This window comes from Oryctolagus cuniculus, chromosome 10 (genome assembly GCF_051225735.1).
Source record: "Oryctolagus cuniculus isolate XC-2025 breed Fujian yellow rabbit chromosome 10, ASM5122573v1, whole genome shotgun sequence".
NCBI lineage: Eukaryota > Metazoa > Chordata > Mammalia > Lagomorpha > Leporidae > Oryctolagus > Oryctolagus cuniculus.
This window is the reverse complement of record NC_142876.1, coordinates 67,376,527-67,397,458: the sequence shown is the minus strand read 5'-3', so window position 1 is coordinate 67,397,458 and position 20,932 is coordinate 67,376,527. Positions and strand designations below refer to the sequence as shown.

The window sequence follows — 20,932 nt, the reverse complement described above, 5'->3', positions numbered from 1 at the left end:
CACCTCATTCCATGAAAGAATGAGTGAAAGTGGATGTTCTGATGGGTCAGGCAGAAGGCGCTGGGTTGTAGGCAGAGAAAACAGACATGGACAGCAAGCAGCAGACCGGTGGTTCAAAGCTGCTCTCCTTGTACATACTGAAACAGAGCAGACTTCCTTCTCAAGCCAGCAAAACTGGCCTGTTAGGTAGGGGATCTGGTTATTTTCCTACCCTCCTGATTTCTTGGAAGTTCAGAGAAACAACTCTGTTTTGGCTTGGGAAAAACTCCAGCATGAGTGGCTGTCCTCTGGTTTGCTCTGCCGGGTGTAGGGCAGGAAAGCAGTCCTACCAATGGCTCCTATATACTGTATTCATGATAGACAGGCAAAATATAAGACCTAGAGTCCTCTCACGGGCTAGCTCAATGCATGGCTGTGCTATGAGCAGGTTAGAAAGGCAAGGATTCCGATTTTGGAGTCAGACTGACCTGGATCTGAGTCTGAGCTTGGCCAATGACTAGCTGTGTGGTTTCGCACTGGTCAGCTAACCAATTCACCCTCAGTTTCCACAATCATAACAGGGGGACAGTCAGAGGATGGAGTTGACATTGGAAATGATAATGACAGCTTCTTGAAGTCCTCCTTGGACCTCCTTAGATGCAAATAAAGAACAAGTATGTGAACCATCTAAGACCATCCTAGGTTGATCTGCCAGTACAGTCATCTGTCACACAATGACATCTCTGCCAACAGTGGGCCAAGCACACCCTGGGGATCCCATGAGAGGGAATCACCTAGCGACACCATGGCCAGGTTGGTCTGTGAATACACTCTGTGATGGTTGCACAGTAAAGAAATTGCCTAATGACAAATTTCCCAGAATGCAGCCCTGCTGTTAAGCGACTCATGTCTATGGAAGTCTTGCCATCTGCCAGTTATTGTGCTGTGCTCTGGAGACAGACAAGTCCCAGCCCTGGTGTCCCTTACCATCTGACAGAGACAACCACATCAACATGGCTTCAGATGTTTGGAGAACCAGGACAGAGTGCCCGGCTCGTATCACCATTTTGTACTCAGGTGTCTGCTGCAGGTGCAGGTCAAGTAGAAAACTCAGGTAAATGTGACTGTGAAGCAGCTGTCCTGTGAGTGCTGACGGCTGTCCCTGGGGACTATCTCAACACTTGGCATTCATGGAGCCGCTGGAACAACCAAATCCTGGAGCTAGGTGCTGGGCTGGGGAGCAGAGGGCCTGGACTCTCACCCTGGGCTTTCCCCCAACACGCTGGGAAATTGGGAACCCTCTGCTACATTTTCCCGGCTGAGAAGCAGAGGCTGGTGTGATCGCTGAGAAAGTTCCAATAAATAAAGCACCAGGTATGTGAAAGGCATTTCGTACACACACACACACATACACACCACATATGCACACACACACACACCACACACATACACAAACACGCACACCACACACACACATACCACACACACACATACCACACACACGCACGAGCGTGCAGACACATATACACACATACACACACACGCACACCACACACACATACACACACATACCACACACACGCACACCACCCATGAAGCCCAACAGACATTCTCATTTCACAGCCAAGGAAGAGAAGCCCACAGGGTTCAAGGCTTTTCCCCAAAACTGAATAATGTAATTAGGATTCAAAATAAATGTGCTGTTTTCTTACATCAAATAAGAAAAGGAGAACCATCTCACTCAAACGATGTGTAAAATGTCAAATAGGCCTTGCGCAGAAACAAATATAAATGGTCAAAATGTCCACAAGGATGCTCAACCTTGTACGTGCAGTTTTCAGTGAAATAATATTGTCCACTTTTCCAATTAACATAAATTTAAAAGCATAATAATAAAGTCTTTTTTTAAAAGATTTCATTTATTAATTTGTTTATTTATTTGAGAGGTAGAGTTACAGACAGTGAGAAGCCAGGACAGATAGCTCCAAAGCCAGGAGCCAGGTGCTTCCTCCAAGTCTCCTATGCAGGGGCAGGGCCCAAGCACGTGGGCCATCCTCCACTGATTTCCCAGGCCATAGCAGAGAGCTGGACTGGAAGAGGGGCAGCCAGAACTAGAACCGGTGCCCATATGGGATGCTGGCGCTGCAGGCAGAGGATTAATCAGTCTTAAATATATTCATAGCCTTTGGTTCAGACATTTTTTATCTTAGAATTCACCCTACTAATTCACGATAAGGAAACATGCCAATGTGTCTAGATAAGGATGAAAACTGCAGCATTAATGATAATAACAGGAAACAGCAATCTGCACATGCAATGAGGCACTGAAAAAATCATGAGTCACCCGTACTATAGAACACCTACACAAAGATGAACAAGAATCAGAATTGGATCAATCTGAATGGGCAAATGTCAAAAAATACTTGTCCATGAAAGAAGCAAGATGCAGACGGTCACATGATCTCATTTGTGCAACAGTCTTTACACATCAGATGAATTACCGTTCTCTGGAAGGAGCCACAAGATATTGCTAGCAGGGGTTTCCCTTGGGAGAGAAACTAAAGGAAAATAAGAATGGGAAGAAAGTAGGACTTAGAGCTTTCAAAAATGAAGTAATAAAATGTGCATATATGAGGAAACTTCAAAAGGTCCATAGAAATGTGTACTATGGGGGCCAGTGCTGTGGCATAGTGGGTAAAACTGATACTTGCAGTGCTGGCATCCCCTATGGGTGCTGGTTCGAGTCCCGGCTGCTCCAATTCTGATCCAGCTCTCTGCTATAGCCTGGGAAAGCAGTAGAAGATGGCCCAAGTTGTTATGCCCTTGCACCTGCATGGGAGTACTGGAAAAAGCTCCTGGCTCCTGGCTTCAGATTGGCACAGCTCTGGCCATTGAGGCCAATTAGGGAGTGAAGCAGTGGATGGAAGACCTCTCTCTCTCTCTCTCTCTCTCTCTCCCTGCCTCTCCTCTCTCTCAATATAACTCTAACTTTCAAATAAATAAATAAATCTTTTTTAAAAAATGTGTACTATGGAAAAAAACTAGGGATTCTAAAACCTTTGTAGTAGCAAAATAAACTTGCCTTTTGATTCCATGTTCCGTGAACTTTTTGAAGTACTCTCACAGATGTAATTTTTAAAGTACGCACATACATCTTACTTTGAAACCCATTTGTGCTGTAAGGGAATACATGGATGCATCTGTTTCATTAAATACCTAATGAATACACCCTGGTAAATAAATAAACCATGCACAATCCACGCTGCTCTGCAGGAGCCGCTTGTTCCATTAGGTAAGGAAGGCATGAAGCACAATCATTTGGGGAAATTCCAGCACAGCTGCTTTGTGCAGCATAATAGATGGGAAGGATGGTACCAAGTGGAGGAAGGAATTTCCGACCTCGAGGACAAGAATTTCGAAATAGCCCCATCAGACAAAAATAAAGAGAAAAGAATTAAAAAGAATAAAGACACCCTACATGAAATGTGGGATATCATTAAACAACCAAATATTCATATTATAGGCATTCCTGAAGGAGAAGAAAGGAAAAAGGCTTTGAGAACCTGCTAAATGAAATAATAGATTTTCCCAGGCCTTGAAATTTTGAGACATGGACACCCAGATACATTAAGGTCAAAGAACTCCAAGCAAACTTAACCAAAAAAGGTCTCCGCCAAGGCATATTGTCAACAAATTGTCAAAAGTTAAAGACAAGGAGAGAATCCTAAAGACAAAAAGTCAGGTTACATATATAGGAAAACCAATTAGATTAACAACAGAACTCTCAGTGGAAACCCTACAGGCCAGAAGAGAGTGGACCGATATATCCAAGGTCTTAAAAGAAAAAAAACTTCAACCAATAATATTACATCCAGCAAAGCTATCTTTTAAAAGTGAAGGAGAAATAAAGTATCTTCCAGATAAGCAAAAACTGAGAGAATTTACCACCACCAGACCAAACTTACAAGACATTCTGAAGGGCATCTTAAATTAGAAGAAAACATCATGAAAACACGTGGAACCACCAAATTCACTAACAGTTCACATAGAATCATTGTCCAGTTAATGAAATGCCAAGTCTTAGTTCTCATCTATCAATACTAACCTTGAATATAGATGGATTAAATTCACCAACCAAAAGACTTATGTTGGCTGAATGTATAAAAACTAGGACCCCACTGTACGCTGCCTACAAGAAACTCACTTCACAAACAAAGATACACACAGACTGGAAGTGAAGGGTCGGAAAAAGATATATCAAGCAAATGGAAACGAAAAGCAAGCAGGTGTAGCTGTCCTGATATCAAATAAAACACACTTTAAATCAAAAACTTTAAAAAGAAATAAAGGACATTATATTTTGATAAAACAATTCAACTTAGCAAGAAAACATAGCTATCATAAATATTTTTGCACCCAACACAAAACCACCCAGTTATATATAGAAAATACTGTTAGACCTAAAGGGAGAGATAGACTCCAATACAATAATAGTGGATGACTTCAACACCCCACTGTCATCAATGGACAGGCGATCCAGGCAAAAAAAAAAAAAATAGATACATCAGAGTTGAAACAAAATATCAAGCAAATGGATTTCACATTTACAGAACTTTTCACCCAACAGCTACAGAACACATTCTTCTCATCAGCACATGGAACATTTTCTAGGATAGACCACATATTAGGCCATGAATCAAGTCTCAGCAAATTTTAAAATATTGAAATCATACCGTGTAATTTCTCATATCACAAGGGAATAAAACTAGAGATCAACAAGGAGAACAATAGAACATTCAAATTCTTGGAAATTAAACAACATGCTACTAAATAATAAATAGGATATTGACGAAATGAACAAGTAAATCAAGGGGCCAGTGCTACTGGCGTAAAGGGTAAAGCTGCAGCCTGCAGTGCCGGCATCCCATATGGCACTGGCTGCTTACTTTGAATCAAGCTCTCTGCTATGGCCTGGGAAAGCAGTGGAAGATGGCCCAAGTCCTTGGGCCCCTGCACTCATGTGGGAGACCTGGAAGAAGCACCAGGGTCCTGGCTTCAGATCCGCTCCTCTCCTGCCGTTGCAGCCATCTGGGGAGTGAACCAGAGGATGGAAGACCTCTCTCTCTCTCTCTCTCTCTCTCTCTCTCTCTGCCTCTGTAATTCTACCTTTCAAATAAATATTAAGAAATAAAAAGTAAATCAACAACTTTCATGAAACAAATGAAAATGAAAATACAACATATCAAAACCTGTGGCATACAGCAAAATCAGTATTAGGAGGGAAGTTTATAACATTTAAAAAAGAGAAACATCTCAAATTAAAGATCTAATGATGCATCTTGAAGACTTAGAAAAACAAAAGCAAACCAAACTCCTAATCAGCAGGAGAGGAGAAATAAGGATCACAGCAAAGATAAATGAAATTGAAATGAAAAGAATACAAAAGATCAAAATAAAAAGTTATTTTTTAGAAGATAAACAAAATAAATAAACCTCTAGCCAGACTAACCATGAAAAAAGAGGAAAAACTCAAATAAATAAAATTATAAATGAAAAAGAAAATATTACAACTAACACCACTAACATACAAAGGATCATAAAAAACTACTATGAAGAATTATATGCTAATAAACTGGAAAACCTCAAAGAAGTGGATAAATTCCTGGATTCATATAACCTACCAAGATTAAATCAAGAAGATACAGACAATCTAAACAGACCACAACAAGCAAAGACACTGAAGTAGTAATCAAAAGTCTTCCATCAAGGAAAAGTCTAGGACCTGATGGCTTTACTACTGAATTCTACAAAACATTCAAAGAGGAAGTAACTCCAAAAACTTTAAACTATTCCAAAATGTTGAACAGGATGGAATTTTTCTGGCAAACAAGCTTTTTTTATGAAGCCAACAATACTTTGATACCAAAACCAAACAGACACTACACAAAAAGAAAACTGCAGACCTATATCCTTAATGAACATAGATGCAAAGATTCTCAAATATTTGCAAAATACTAGCAAACTGATTCAAAAACTACATCAAAAAGATCATACATCACAATCAAGTGGGATTTATCCCAGAAATGCAAGGGTGGTTCAATATTCACAAATCAGTAAGTGTCTACATCAATAGAATGAAGAACAAAAACCATACGGCCATCCCAATAGATGCAGAGAAAGCATTTGATAAGATTCAACACTGTTTCATGATTTAAAAAAAAAAAAAAACTCCACAAATTAGGCATACAGGGGGACATTCCCCAAAATTGTAAAGGCTATAGATCACAAGCCAACAGCCAATATCATACTGAATGGGGAAAACTGAAAGCAATTCCGCTCATATTTGGAACAGGACAAGGATGTCTATTTTCACCACCCTTATACAATATAGCACTGGGAGTTTTAGCAACAGCAACTAAACAGGAGAAGGAAATAAAGAACATCAAAATTGGAGAAGAGGAAGTCGAATTATCCATGTTTGCAGATGTCATGATGCTGTACATGGAAACACTAAACACTCCACCAAAAAGCTGTTAGAATTGATAAACCAATTCAATAAAGTCACGGGTTACAAAATAAACATACAAAACACAGTAGCATTGGTGTATGCTAATGATGAACTCACAGAAAAAGAACTCAAGAAAGACATCCCATTCACAATAGTCACCAAAAAATCTAATATTTAGAAATAAATTTATCCAAAGAAGTAAAAGATCTCTACAATGAAAATTATCAAATATTGATGAAAGAAATCATCAAGGACACCCACAAAAAATGGGAAGATATTCCTTGCTTATGGATTGGGAGAAACAATATCATTAAAATGTCTATACTACCTAAAGCAATTTACAGATTCAATACTATCCCCATCAAAACACCAATGGCACTCTATGCACAGTTAGTAAAAAAAAAAAATGCTAAAATTCATATGCAATCACAAAAGACCTCGAATAGCCAGAGTGATCCTGAGCAAGAAAAACCAAACTGCAGGCATCACAATACCTGATTTCAAAGCATACTACAAAGCTATAGTAACTAAAACAGCTTGGGAGTGGCATAAAAACCAATATATAGATCAATGGAAAAGAATAGACCACCCAGAAATTAATCCACATACATACAGCCAACTGATTTTTAACAAAAGTGCTCAGACCATACAACAGAGTAAGGAGAATCTCTTCAACAAATGGTTCTGGCAAAACTGGAAGTAGAAGAATGAAATTAGATCCATACTTCACGCCATATACAAAAATCAACTCAAGATGGATCAAAGACCTAAATTAAGACCTGAGACTATGAAGTCACTGGGGAAGAAATGTAGGGGAAACACTTCAAGACTTTGGTATAGGGGATGACTTCTTGGATAAGATTCCCAAAGCAAAACAACAAAAGCAAAACTAAACAAATGGGACTGTATTGAACTCAGAAGCTTTGGCACAGCAAAGAAAACAATCAACAGAGTGAAGAGAAAGACCTACCTGACAAGGATTAATATCCCAGATATATCAGCAGCTTAAAAAACTCAACAACAACAACAACAAAAACAATCCAGTTGAAAAATGGACAAAGGACTTAAAGACAGTTCTCAAAAGAAATACAAATGGCCAACAATATATGGAAAAAATGTTCAGCATCGCTAGCCATCAGGGAAATGCAAATCAAAACCACAATGAGATATCACCTCACCTCTGTCAGAATGGCTAAAATTCAAAACACTGAGAGTAACAAATGCTGGAAAGGATGTGGAGAAAGGGGAACACTTATACACTGTCGGTGGGAATACAGATTAGTGCAGCTGCTATGGAAAAGTGGGGGAATTTCTTAAAAATCTAGAAATAGACTTGCCATATGATCCAGCAGTCCCACTACTGGGGATATACCTAAAAGATTTGAACACAATGTATCAAAGAGATACTTGCAGGGCTGGCACTGTGATGTAGCCAGTTAAACCACAGTCTGCGGGGCCAGTGCTGTGGCATAGCAGGTAAAGCCGCCGCCTGCAGTGCCAGCATCCCATATGGGTGCCGGTTCGAGACCTGGCTGCTCCACTTCCAATCCAGCTCCCTGCTATGGTCTGGGAAAGCAGCAGAAGATGGCCCAAGTCCTTGGGCTCCTGCACCCATGTGGGAGACCCATAACAAGGTCCTGGCTCCTGGCTCCTGGCTCCTGGCTCCTGGCTTCGGATTGGTGCAGCTCAGGCCATTGTGGCCAATTGGGGAGTGAACCACAAGATGGAAGACCTCTCTCACTCTCTCTCTCTCTCTCTCTCTCTCTCTTCCTCTCCCTCTCTCTGCCTCTCCTTCTCTGTGTAACTCTTTCATAAATCTTTAAAAAAAAAAAAAAACACTCTGCAGCACCGACATCCCATATGGGACTGGTTCACGTCCCAGCTGCTTCACTTCAGATCTAGCTCCCAGCTAATGCACCTGGGAGAGCAATGGAAGATGACCCTAGTACTTGCCCCTGCACCCACGTGGGCAACCCAGAAGAAGCTCCTGGCTCCTGGCTTCAGCCTGGCCCAGCCCTGGCCATTGTGGCCATCTGGGGAGTGAACCAGCAGATGGAAGACTTTTCTCTCTCTCTCTGTGACTCTGCCTTTCAAATAAATATATAAATAAATCTTTTTTAAAAAGAGAGATACCTGCACCATCATGTTTATAGAGCACTGTTCATAGAGCCAAAATTTGGAATCAACCAAGTTGTCCATTATCACATGAATGGATAAAGAAAATGTGGCATTATCCACAAAGGAATAGCATTCAGCTATAAAAAAAAGGAATAAAATTCTACCATTTACAGCAAAATGAACACAACTGGAAGACATCAAGTTGAGTAAAATAAACTGGACCCAGAAAGACAAAAACTGCATGTTCTCACTAATGTGTGGAAGCTAAATGTTAAAAAGCAACAAAAAAGAGAGAAAAAAAAGGAATGTCTGTATCAGTATTGCTGCAAATATAGTTTTTGTAAAACTTTGTTTTCTCAAAAACTAAAAAAAAAAAGAATAAAGGGAGAAGAAAAGGTGGGAGGGAGAGAAGAGGAAGGAGGGATGGAGGAAGGAAGGGAATATCGTTATGTTCTTAGAATTGTATCTACATCACATTGAATCTTAAAAGTTAATCAAAAATTTTTAAAAACATACAAATAGTGAATGACTGAAATTTTTTTAAAAAAATCTGTTTTTGAAAAATTTATGTATTTATTTGAAAGGCAGAGTTACAGAGAGGCAGAGGCAGAGAGAGTAAGCGAGGTCTTCCATCTGCTGGTTCACTCCCAAATGGCCACAATGGCTGGAGCTGTGCCAATCCGAAGCCAGGAGCCAAGAGTTTCCTCTGGGTCTCCCACACAGGTGCAGGGGCCCAAGCACTTGGGCCATCTTCCACTGCTTTTCCAAGTCATAGCAGAGAGCTGGATCGGAAGTGGAGCAGCCAGGACTCAAACCGATGCCCATATGGGATGCCAGCACTGCAAGCAGCGGCTTTACCCATTATGCTACAACACCGGCCCTGATCAAAATTTTTAAAAAAGATTCTCTGTTATCTTTGGCTTTCAACAGTTTTATTACGGTGGCTACAGCTATGATTTTCTTTAGGTTTATTTTCCTTGGAGTTCATTGAGCTTCTTAGAGGTTAAATCAATGTTTTCATCAAAATTGGAAAATTTTGGTCATTATTTCTTCAAATATTTTTCCTGCCCCCCTCTCTCTCTCCTCTCCTTCTGCGACGATACTGTGTTTATGTTGGTCCACCTATGATCTCCAGTGGGTCTCTGAGGCTTCGCTTCTCTTGTTTATGCATTTTTCTTTCTGCTGATCAGATTAGAGAATATCAGTTGATCCATCTTCAGGTCACTAATTCTTTTATTTGCACAAATCTCCTGCTGAAACTTTCTAGTGAATGTTTTATTTCAAGTTATTATACTTTCTAACTGCAGCACTTCTATTTTGCTCTGTTGTATAATTTCTGTATCTTTGTTGATACAGAATGAGTATCTCTTACCTGAAAACCTTGAGACCAGAGTGTTTCAGCTCTCAGAGCTCTCAGACGGGTTTGGATTTTTTTTTTTTAACAATTTTTTTTATTTGAAAGACAGAGTTAGAGAGAGACAGAGAAGCAGAAAGAGGTCTTCCATCTGCTACTTCACTCCCCAGATGGATGCAATGGCTGGAGCTGCAGCGATCCAAAGCCAGGAGTCAGGAGCTTCTTCTGGGTCTCCCATGTGGGTGCAGGGCCATCTTCTACTGCTTTCCCAGGCCATAGCAGAGAGCTGGATCAGAAGAGGAGCAGCCGGGACTAGAACCAGTGCCCACATGGTATGCCGGCATTTCAGGCCAGGGCTTTAACCTACTGTGCCACAGCGCTGGTCCCAACCTTTCTTCCTTATGGGAGTGCCTATTGTACGGGATGTAATTTCCAGCAAAAGGCTCTGTCACATGGTTATGTTGATTTTGCAAAAAGTCCTTCACATTCATTATATTCTTAAGTTCTCTCCCTTGTTTGATCTACATGTTATGAGGTATTCCTTCTGACAAAGGGGTTTGGATTTTTTAATATTTGCATATGTAATGAGATATCTCAGATGAGAGACTCAGGTCTAAACATGATATTCACTTATGTGTTACCTTACACACATAGTCTGAAGGTAATATTATTCAGTGTCCTTTAATAATTTTATGCATGAAACAAGCACTTTCTGGTGTGGAATTTTCCACTTATGGTGTGACATCAGCACACAAAGTTTAAATTTTTTGGAGCAATTTGGATTTCAGATTTTTAGGTTAGAGACGCTCAACCTGTATTGTGTATTTAGTGAGATAATTTCACAGTTTCCTTTGGTTCTTCCTGTATGACTTTTTGGCACATTGTGCATATTTAAAATAGTTGGTACAATGGACCAGCATTGTAGTGTAGTGGGTAAAGCCACTGCCTACAACACCAGCATCCCATATGAGCACCAGTCCCAGCTGCTTCGCTTCTGATCCAGCTCCATGCCAATGGCCTGAGAAGACAGCAGAGGGTGGCCCAAGTGTTTAGGCCCCTGATGCCCACCTGACACATCCTGAGACCTGGATGAAGCTCTTGGCCTTGACCTGATCCAGCCCTGGCTGTTGCAGGCATCTGGGGAGGGAACCAGCAGATGGAAGATCTCTCTCACACTCTGTCTCTCCCTCTCTTCCTGTAACTGTGACATAAAATAAATAAGTAAATCTTTTCTAAAACGTTGTTATAAAATCAGGTCAGTAAACGCAACTTCCTCAAGGAGTTTCTATTAGTTGCTTTTTTCCTTTCCATAAGCCATGTTTCATATCCTAATAGCTCACTATTACAGAGCTATCTGATGAGACAGAACACTTGCATAAGCCAGTGAGGCAGATTTACTATTCACAGATAGGTGGCAAAGGTAAACAGAAGCCCAAGATTCGTGGTGAGCCAGTCTTCCCAAGGCTTAGGAAAACTGACCAGAGCAGATGGAGTCTCATATGTGCTTGCCTGTATCACATCCCAGGATCGCACCTGGAAAGCACTCTTCTCTTGGTTTTAGACCCCGCATGTCCCTTCGCTTGCTGAGATCAAGCACTGCAGAACATCCTGTTCTGAGAGGCATGAGGACATAGCTTGGGTTGTTTCAGGCATTTCTGCCTTATTTCAGGATGTTGCATTTGTTGTAACCCTGTCTGAGAATTGCAAGCAAAAGGTGGAAGAGCTGAGTCAGCCAAGGGCATTTTCGGGGACGTATTCTACAGACAGAATGTGGGAACTCTGGAAATGAGGCTTCCAGAACATTGTACCATTGCAGCTCATTGCTGTTGTTGTTTGCTTAGTGACTTTTCCAGTCCAATTCTGTGTTCTTTGTGGTGTGTGGCAGTTGAGCGCTACGTTTGGTTAACTTTGTGGTCAGCTAATGATTAAAGAGACATCTTTACATACCTGGAACCAACAAATCCCCCAGTACTTTCTCTGTGTGCCAGGCAGTGTACAGTTCTGCCATGTTCTTCACTTCCCATTCATGCAGAACCTCAAGGTTAGTCCAAGGTGAGAGCTTTTCCCAGCCTTCTTGCCAATGTGCACAGCCCTGGCCATGCATAGTCCCTGTGCATCAGCATGGCCTTTTCTAGAATCCCAGGGGCACATGGAGCTTTCCAAAGCACCTACGAACACCTCACGCTCTGGATTTCCCTTTAAGATTTCTAATCATCCATTTGATTGTCCCAACTGGTTTGCAATGCCCTGGGCAGCTGAGATGTTTGAAAATTGCCTCTGATTATTTTTTACAAACTCTCCTGGGAAAAGTATGTTTATAGTTGGAAAGTTCTAAGTTGGGTCAAATAAATAAAGCCATGAGAATGAAATCATCCAGAGAATCAGCGGACAAGTAGAATAATGATAATTCCTTGGTAGTGGAGTTTTGAAGGCGCTTCAGCCCTGTTCTGTCCCCACCAGTGGCTGCCAGGCTGATGGTTTTCACCATAATTGCAGGCTGTGTGTGTTCAACACCACCACAGAACCTGGGCAACGGGAGTGGGTACAGCAATCCAGGGTGCCTTAAAACATCACACAGCTCGCTATTCTTACACAGATTAAACTACGGTTCTTGAACAAATGCTCCCCAGGCTGCTGAAAGCTTTTGGTTACTTGCCAGAGTTCTGAAAGTTGATTCTGCCTGCTTTTGCCAATCATCTAATTCGTTTTCTGAAAAATAGAATTCTTGGAGGTCCTCACCTCAACATTTTCACTGATGTCATTCTACTGTTTTATTTAATTTTTTTCCAAAGATGTATTTATTTCTTTGAAAGACAAAGTTACAGAGAGATAGTTTGAAAGAAAGATCTTCCAGCTGCTGGTTCACTCCCCACCTGTCTTCAACGGCTGAGGCTCTAGACCAGGCTGAAGCCAGGAACCTGAAACATCACCCAGGTCTCCCACAAGGGTGGTGGGGGCCCAAGCACTCGGGCCATCTGCTGCTGCTTTCCCTGGTGCATTAGCAGGGAACCAGATTGGAAGTGGAGCAGCCAGGACCCAAACCAGTGCTCATATGGAATGCTGGCTTTGCAGGCAGGAGCTTAACCCTACTGGGCTACAACTCCATTCCATTCTATTTAATTTTAATTAATTTAGATTTATATCTGCTATAAACTGGGAAACAAAAAGATACAGAGTGCTCCCATCTGCTGATTTACCCCCTAAATGCCCATGACAGCCAGGGCTGAGTCAGATCAAAGCTGGGAACTCAAGTCAGGGCTCCCACAGAAGTGGCAGGGACCCAACTCCATGAGCCATCACTGCTGCCTCCCAGGATCGGCATTAGCAGGCAACAAAAACAGGAAGCCAGAGCTGGGCCTGGAACCCAGGCCCTCTGACAAGGGACACAGGTGTCGTAACCAGCATCTTAACTGCTAGATCAAATGTCTACCTCTAGATTGAAGTTTAAAAAGCTGCATGAGACTATCAGTTATCATATTAGACAGCAAAAGTTGATAAAGTACAATATGAACCCAACTAGTCAATTAAAAATCAAATCAACTCTAAGTATATACAAATAGAGTTGGAATGGTAAGCTTTTCATCACTACAACAAAACACCCAAGACAAGCTACTCATGAAGAAGAACGTCAACTCCTGATTTCAGAGACTCACAACCCAAGATCAAGCAGCCCATTAGTCCAGCAGCTGGTGGTGGGGTTCCTGTGGTCAAGTCCCTAAGTGTTGCAGAGTGTCACATGGCCAGAGGGAGTGAGGGTCCCGCTCCTTCTAAAGTCACCATTAGTCAACCATGAGGGACCCTCCCAATTTAATCTAATCTACTCACTTTCCAAAGGGCACATCTTCACACACCAGACTAGGATTAAACTTCCACCCTCTTAGTAGCATCATCTTAAGACTTTGAGGACCAAGACTTTAACATATTAGGTTTCTGGGAGACACCCAAAATAATATTGAGACCATTAGCAGTAGTAAACTTAGAAGCAGAGGGAAAATTTTGTTTTAAACAAAACTCAAAAACTTATCAAACAAATTCAAAATTTCTGAAAAAAAAAAAAAGTATAACATAATGAGAAGTGTGGATATCTCTCCATACACACTTATTATGTGACGTCGGGGACTCTAGAGAAAGGCAGATCTGGGGGCTCCCATGTCCTAAAATAGTGCTGCTGCCCACTCTTCCTGAGAGCTCATTCTCAAAACAGAGCCTAAATAAATCAATAAAAATAGAGCCTGCAGTATTTTTACATATTTACTTATGCAGCCAGCTTTCTAAACTAAATACGGGCTAAATAAAAACAACGGCAATGATTACAGTGAGTGAGTGAGAACCTCCTTTGTGCTGTGTTGTAGAAGCCTCAGCCAATGAGGGAAGAGCCAGTGTTTCCACTCTGCAGATGAGGAGAGGTGAGGGAATGAACCTGCAGTCACACACCTGTAAGCAAGGGTTGGCGCCCGCACCAAAGCACGCCCAACCCCAACCTCTGAACAGGTAAGGGATGTGCCCTGTCATTTGTGCTTCTCCACCGTGTTTCATTTTAAAGTCAGTTTATGGGGCTGGTGCTGTGGCGCAATGGGTTGAAGTCTATGTCTGCAGTGCCAGCATCCCATATGGGCGCCGGTTCCAGTCCTGGTTGCTCCACTTTCTATCCAGCTCTCTGCTGTGGCCTGGGAAAGCAGTAGAAGATGCCCCAAGTCCTTGAGCCCCTGCACCTGCATGGGAGACCCAGAAGAAGCTCCTGGCTCCTGGCTCCTGGCTTCAGATCAGCTCAGCTCTGGCCGTTGTGGTTATTTGGCAAGTGAACCAGAGGATGGAAGACCTCTCTCTCTCTCTACCCCTCTCCATAACTCTTTCAAATAATCAAAATAAATATTTAAAAAAAAAATAAAATAAAATCAGTTGGTTTATTTTGAGCATGCTTCTTGTTTTTCCCACTGAGACCACACCCATCGCATTGGGAGCTGGTGGGTCAGGAGCCAAACCCTCTGTCCAGGTTCACTGCTTCTTAAAGATTCCTTTACCTGCTTTGACATGATCACCTAGGAATCCTGAGGTCTGAGCCCAGTGTGTAAAGACAGATAAGACATGAGCACCTGTATTACACAAAGGCTAAATCTCAGCCAGCCATGGACAAAGGGTGCAGGAGAGTGGTTGGGCAAAGAACACATGTGTCTCCCCAGAGACATGATCATTTGCTTCCTGAGAATTTGGACAGGCTGGAAGAACGGCAAGTGGATACCTTTTGATATCTTAGACTGGAAAATACAATTCCGCTGCCCTGATAATTCTGTAAGCAGGTGCGTCCAAACTTTCCTGGGTTGGACGCTGAACATCCCACATCCCAGAAAATCCCTCAGCCCAGAACAACCAAGATGGCTGGTAGCCCTACCTGTGAGTGACGTGCAGAAACAGTACCCGGAATTCAACTGTGACTAAATCACCATCACACGTCTCCACGAGGGGCAGGCAATGTGGCAAAATGAGTTAAGCCCCAACTTGAGACACTCATGTCCCATATCAGTCTACTCCACGTTTCCAATCCCGCCTCCTGCTTATGCACTTGGCAGACAACAGATGACAGCCCACACACTTGGGTTCCTGCCACCTACACCACCCACATGAGACACTTGGATTTAGCTCCTGGCTCCTGGCCTGGCCCTGGCTATGGTGGGAATTCGGGATTTGGGGAATGAACCAGCAGGTGAAGGATTGATCTATCTATCTATAATGGTGTGTGTGTGTGTGTGTGTGTGTGTGTGTATAAAACTCTGCCTTCTAAATAAATAAATCTTTACATTAAAAAAAAAGTCTCCATGAGGTTTTCAGCAGTAGCTGAAAATAAAAATCTTTACATCCTACTTCCTTTTTTGCTAAGGAAAGAGTTTTCTTTTAGCAAGGAAAGTTGCACGCCTGTTATCCAAACGAGGATGGAGCAAGAACTGGAGAGCATCGGTCCCAGTAGCCACAACAACGCCAGTGCCCAGGCCCTGGGGAAAGAGCGATTTCTGTTTCTCCACCACCAGCAGCAGGACACGGAGCCCTGTCGCATGGACAGCACCACCACCGTTCCAGGCTCCATCTCACTCTGGGGGCCATCACTCCAAGTGGGAAAATCGCCACCCAGAGCTTCCCCACCCAGGAGGGTCCACGGGGTCAACTGTCGGGGCAGCCACCTGGCTTGCATGTACAGAAATCTAAATACCAGAATTTTTAAAAGATTTATTTATGTATTGGAAAAGCAGAGAGATAGAGAGAGAGATCTTCCATCCACTAGTTCACTCCCCAAATGGCCACAACAGCCAGGGTTGGGCCAGGCTGCAGCCAGGAGCCTCTTCCAGGTCTCCTACATGAGTTTCAGGGGCCCAAGCACTTGGGCCATCTTCCTGTACTTTCCCAGGCGCATTAGCAGGGAGCTAGATCTGAAGCAGAGCAGCCAGGACTTGGACCGGCACCCATATGGGATGACGGCATGAGCATCAGCTGCGTCACAGCTCCGGCCCCCAGAATATTTTTAAAAATCGAGTGAGAATTCGAAGTTATCCACCATCTACCTGTTTGGTGTTGGACTGATGAAAGCTGTAGATGTTTTTGCTGAGATTCCCAGTGGAGCGCCCGCCCTTTACTTCATCTGGCTAACCCCAACGTCTCCTCGGCTTCACTTCTGAGAAGTGAACACCTGGCATCACTCACCCCCACGACCTCCCAGCTCCTCGTACCCTGAGATCACGGCGTGGTCACTGTATCTTGTCATTGCTTACTCGCTCTTCTTGATGGCTTCTGAGGACAAGAACCACCTGCGCTGCATCCATGGTTCTAACCGCAGCAGCCGCAGCCTCCATCCACAGACCCGAAACAAACACCTGTCAGGGTAAAGTCTCGAGAAACAAAATACAGTGTTTTTGTTTGTTTGACAGATGGAGTTACAGACAGTGAGAGAGAGAGAGACAGAAAGGTCTTCCTCCCGTTGGTTCACCCCCCAGATGGCCGCCACATCCGGAACTGCGCATCCGGCCTGCGCGCAGCTGCGTGCAAACACGAACCTACTCCACAGCGGGCACTGCCAGAAACCTGGGCGTCGACGGCACGTGCCATCCACCGAGTGGAAGCCGGGGGCTTCGTCCCAACCGTCTGCGGGAAAGCTCTTCTGTTGTATCTCCAGCCCTCTTTCTGGTTATGTTCTGAGTTGCCAGGAAGCCAGACGGCCTGGAGATCAGCTGAATTAGAAACACTTGGATGCCTTCATGCATCAGTGAGTTTAAGCAGGTTTGGCTTCAACCTGCTACACTGGAGTTCAGGAGTAGAGGTTTTGAGGTGTTTTTGTGTTTAATTCTGATATCGGACTATGGGGTGCCATACGATATCACCGTGTGCTTATTAATAAACCCCCAATATTAATAATCCTGTGTGAGTTCTTACCTAATATTCAGAGAATTATGAATACTGGCCTAAGTGAACAAGGCAGCATGATACATTTTAAGCTTTTATTTAGTGGGAAAAATGCATAGGAGAGTGAGGGCCTTATCTAAAAGAGATAAATCTGGATTCATACCAAGCACCAGGAGTCATGTAGGCCAGGAAGCATGAGGCAGGTGGTCCAAAGGCCATGCATACTGGAGGCACAGGCCAGCACTGGCAAGCAATGACAAAAAGGCCAAAGAAAAAGAAAAAGGCTGGGCCCACCATGTCCCAGGCCTTTAATCCACTTCCAGAGGGAAGTGGTTAATGAACCTGATTGGCTGGTGGGCACACAGGTGTGGCCAGGTAGGGGCATGAGGTCACACAGGGGCGTGGTGAAGGTGTGGCCTTCCAGCTCACAACCCTGCTCAATTTTATCCTGTGCCTGCCTACATCAGTACCATGGGTGCCACTGCTGGCTGAGGAAACAGTGCAGTCTTGAGGTCTGTACTCAACACCTGCGTGCTGCTCCCCCTGCTGTCAGCTCACAGCTCACTGCATGCCACCCCCTGGGGGAAAGGGCAACTCCCGGCCTTCCACCCCCATCACACGGCCCCAGGCTGGAGCACCTCCTGCAGATGTGAGTGCGTGGCCGGAAGAGCAGCACCAGATGTTCGCAGGCATCCAGCTGCAGCGGCCAAGGGGTGCCGACTTCACAGATGCTGGTTGGCGGCAAATGACATTGCACAACATCTGTTTCAGGAAGGCAAACTGAAGTAGGATGTGTGGGATGGAGGAAGCCTGTCCCCAGGCACCCATTACATGAGTCAATCCAGAAAAATACAGATTTCCACCTGCCAAGCCAGCTCTGGGGCAAGCAAGCCCACCAAAGCTTGCTTCCTGACCTCTTTTAAGTGGTCAACACACAGGACGTAAGCGGGAACAAGCCGATGCAGGAAAAACATCATCCTACTAGCTCCCAAGATCCTCCTGCCCCACAGAACCTGCTGTGGCCATCCGGGTGGAACTGAGAGTCCCCCCTCCCTGCTTCCCAGAGGATAGAACTCTCAGCTCGCTGGTGTATAAGTCACACGTGGCCACACTGGCTTCCCCAGCTGGACAGACTCTAAGTTTCTTAGGGGTGGGGGCTGGCAATGCAGTGTAGTGAGCTAAACCTCTGCCTGTGGCACTGGCATCCCATATGAGTGCCAGTTTGAGTCCGGGCTTGCTCCTCTTCTGATCCAGCTCCCTGCTTGTGGCCTGGGTTAACAGCAAAAAACAGCCCAAGTGCTTGTGCCCTTGAACCCAGATGGGAGAGGGGACACAGGGTTTGTCTTCATGGCCTCTCCACCCTGGCACCAGCACCCGGTCCAGAGTCTCAGACATTCCTGGGGTTCATGACCTGAGTTTACGTCATGCAAATGTTCTGCACTCAATAAACATTTAACTCAGCACAGGGTGGCTAAGTCCAAGACAGAGAATACGGTTTTGCAGGGACCTGACAACCCAATATGAACTAAGATCAGGAGTGTCTGGTTTGGGTATTTTCACCTCTCTTTTCTTGTTCTCGGTGACTGCACTGTTCAGAGCAGAGGCCACATGTGTTGGATGGACATGTGTGGATCCGGACACTGACACGTCACTGGCATAGAAGAGCCGGATGGCAGGGCCCCAGGTACCAACAGCTCACGTCAGATCCTCGTTATGTTTCAGGAAGTCTGCAGCCCTGGGGCAGCAGCAGGGGCTGCTCCCCTCCCAGACCGGGGCACATCGTCCCTGCTCACCACGCCTTTCAGTTAAACTACTTCCCACGATAAGGCTCACATGACTGGCGAGCTTCATGCTGAGGTCATCTTCATGCATCATTTATTTAAAGGTTTTCCACATGCTGCTGAGAAGCACGATTTTCCAGGCACTGTGCTGAGTATCGTTCAGTACAAGGATGAAATAAAACACGGATCCTCCCCAAGGTGCCCACAGGGCAAACTTGCATAAAGGAAATCATTAGGATCATTGGATTGACATGAGAACATACTAAAAGGAGGGAGAAGAGAGGCCAGTGCCACAGCTCACTAGGCTAATCCTCTGCCTTGCGGCGCCAGCACACCGGGTTCTAGTCCCGGTTGGGGCGCCAGATTCTGTCCCGGTTGCCCCTCTTCCAGGCCAGCTCTCTGCTGTGGCCTGGGAGTGCAGTGGAGGATGGCCCAGGTGCTTGGGCCCTGCACCCCATGGGAGACCAGGAGAAGTACCTGGCTCCTGGCTTCGGATCAGCGTGGTGCGCCGGCTACAGCGTGTCGGCCGCGGCGGCCATTGGAGGGTGAACCAACGGCAAAGGAAGACCTTTCTCTCTGTCTCTCTCTCTCTCTCACTGTCCACTCTGCCTGTCGAAAAATAAAAAAATAAATAAATAAAATAAAACACGGATCCTCCCCAAGGTGCCCACAGGGCAAACTCGCATAAAGGAAGTCATTAGGATCATTGGATTGACATGAGAACATACTAAAAGGAGGGAGAAGAGAGGCCGGTGCCACAGCTCACTAGGCTAATCCTCTGCCTTGCGGCGCCAGCACACTGGGTTCTAGTCCCGGTTGGGGCGCTGGATTCTGTCCCGGTTACTCCTCTTCCAGGCCAGCTCTCTGCTGTGGCCCAGGAGTGCAGTGGAGGATGGCCCAGGTGCTTGGGCCCTGCACCCTATGGGAGACCAGGATAAGTACCTGGCTCCTGCCATCGGATCAGCGCTGTGCGCCGGCTACAGCGTGTCGGCCGCAGCGGCCATTGGAGGGTGAACCAACGGCAAAGGAAGACCTTTCTCTCTGTCTCTCTCTCTCACTGTCCACTCTGCCTGTCCAAAAATAAATAAATAAAATAAAACACGGATCCTCCCCAAGGTGCCCACAGGGCAAACTTGCATAAAGGAAATCATTAGGATCATTGGATTGACATGAGAACATACTAAAAGGAGGGAGAAGAGAAAGAAAAGAAGTGGGGGCAGGAGGTTGCTGAGAAAGGGGCAGAAGCAGGAGGAGTGAGACAGAGCAACAGGAGAGCCTAAGGGAAATGAGATGCCGCCAGCAGCTGCCCTGGAGCCCTGCGTGGCTCATTCATGCAACAACACAACAGGCTTGGTGTCAGGCACGAGGACACGGAGGCTACGAAGCAGATACTTGACTCTGCCAGGGCCAGCCAGGTGCCCAGCAGAGCCTGTGTGAAGAAGCAGTACCAGGACAGTGGGGAAGCCTTGCCCAGAACCAACCCCCAGTACAGACCAACCCAGGGTTGGATGTCTTAGGCAGGGGAGCAAAATTCCACCCAACATCAGGTGATCGGTGCCGGCTTACGGGAGGTTGCTCGCAATCCCTAACTAGCTTAGTTTCTCCCTATGGTGCCTTACACTGTATATTGGCCAAAACCCAGACTGAGTTTGACAGATGTTAACTGACTCCAAGGTACAGATCAAAACAGACACAATTCTCAGCACGCCCCAAAGTACCTCCCAGCTTTCTCTACATCACTCTTCAACCCCACGACTCCAGAACCAAGTCCAGCCCTGCCGACCCCATAGGAAGGTCATGCCTGCA

At 44.8% G+C, this 20,932-nt stretch overlaps 1 long non-coding RNA gene across 1 annotated transcript; it reads right to left on the bottom strand.

The window, feature by feature from the left end:
* Positions 1-1,930: 1,930 nt before the first annotated feature.
* Positions 1,931-17,184, bottom strand: LOC149123804 (uncharacterized). Its single transcript, XR_016215151.1, has 3 exons — positions 17,000-17,184; positions 16,676-16,834; positions 1,931-2,121 (listed from the first exon to the last, which is right to left on the bottom strand). It is a non-coding gene; the product is annotated as an uncharacterized LOC149123804 (long non-coding RNA).
* Positions 17,185-20,932: the final 3,748 nt, after the last annotated feature.